The 1,780-nt window shown below is 39.4% G+C and overlaps 1 non-coding gene across 1 annotated transcript; it reads right to left on the reverse strand.

Moving 5' to 3' along the window:
- Positions 1 to 355: 355 nt before the first annotated feature.
- Positions 356 to 428, reverse strand: trnar-acg (transfer RNA arginine (anticodon ACG)). The gene has a single exon. It is a non-coding gene; the product is annotated as a tRNA-Arg (tRNA).
- Positions 429 to 1,780: the final 1,352 nt, after the last annotated feature.

Raw genomic sequence — 1,780 nt, forward strand, 5'->3', positions numbered from 1 at the left:
ATTAGAATAAGTGTTCGTACATGACACCAAAAGTTTTCTGTTTTTACAGGTTAACATTTACACAACAGTGGCTACATGTTTATGCTGACACAGCCTACATGGTAAATGGGCCTGATTGTCATATAGCGCTTTAAACAACATGCCACAGTCAGCCATTCACACCACCACTTTCTTCTATGCTTTTAAGTACTTTCTAACTAACATTCACACAACTTGGTGTTAGTATCTTGCCCAAGGATATTTGGCATGCAGACTGGGGGAGGCAGGGGTGGAACCACTACCTTCTGGTAGTGATCAGTAGATGACCTGCTCGAGATCCTGAGCTTCAGCCACCCAAAAAAAAGAACAACTGCTTCGCGCCAGCCAGGAGTCGAACCTAGAATCTTCTGATCCGTAGTCAGACGCTTTATCCATTGCGCCACTGGCCCCATGCCTCACATCTAAACAAACATTTGTCCAGCCAACCATTACAGAATTATTTTTGTTTAGACAGCTATGATTTGCCATTTGGGGGAATACTTACTTAATTACCCCTGTGAATTTATAAGTTGGCTCACTTCACTTTCGAGAAATGAGCAGTCCAGTCTAGTACAGGTCTGTCTCACGTTTGCCACTGGACAATAAATAATACAGAGAGGGCTTGGGGGAAAGTGCTGTGGTCAGATGAAACCAAAAACAAGCTCTTTTGCAACAACTCAACCTGACATGTTTAAAGGAATTGAAATGCTGATTATGACCCAAAGATCACCATCTCAGCACAGAGGTGGAAACATTATGCTTTGGGTTGCTCAATCCTGGAGGAAGCTGAACCTTCAAGTTTCCAAGCGGCAATGAAGAAACCTAAAAAATTTAAAGAGAGCATGTCATTCACTCAATGACATGCAGATCAGTTTATAACTTTTCTGTTCTTTTCCCCCCTGAATCTCTCTCCATTAAGAAGCTACTATTAAAAAGTTAATTTCTTTGAAAGTGAGCAAACTTATTAATCCAGCAGTGGATCAAACTATTATTTACCCAATTGTACATTCCCTCCTGTCATAGGTAAAGAGAGGGTTGGCATTATTGACCAATGCTTAGCTTCCTGTTCCTTAAGTGGCTGCATAACATCTTAGAGCCAGTTGTTGTATTTTAATAAAATATGAACAATTACTCTAACTGGTATTTACTAGTCAGGGCAGCAATGTTTAATAATCGATTCAACTTACTGTGCAAGCCCCAAAGGTTTGCTAATTAAGTGGTTGCCATTCATTTGCTGCTGTAGGTGCATGTTTATTTTATTCATTTAATTATTCAAACGTGTAATTTTGAGGAGTATCAAAAAATGGTTTGTGCTCCAGGACTGCGAATAATAACAGTTTGTGGTGCACCGCAAGGAAATAAACGACTGTAGTAACAAACATTTAAAATAGGAACATATATCACTGTATCTGAAGAAGTGGTAGCAACCAGCAGGCAGACTATTGGTTGAGCAAGTGTCCATGCTATGGTGCTACTGTTAGGCTACTGAATTGGCCAAAGTTCATCCTAACCCCACACTTTGGATTTCCTGCCTCATATATGTATATGATATAAGCTATGTAGTTTTCCTATAACCATAGTAACCAGCCATTAAAACCACGACTGTCCATGATTTTAGCTACTGTGGAGTTTTTATTTATTTTCCACATAACATCTATTACTTTGACTCTGATGTATTTTCAGTTCACTCTTTAGGTGAAGGATCTTTAAAAACTTACAGCCTTTCACCACTCTGTCTTACTCCAACCAGCCATTAACAGTT

Source organism: Astatotilapia calliptera, chromosome 11 (genome assembly GCF_900246225.1).
Source record: "Astatotilapia calliptera chromosome 11, fAstCal1.2, whole genome shotgun sequence".
In the NCBI taxonomy this organism is placed as follows: domain Eukaryota; kingdom Metazoa; phylum Chordata; class Actinopteri; order Cichliformes; family Cichlidae; genus Astatotilapia; species Astatotilapia calliptera.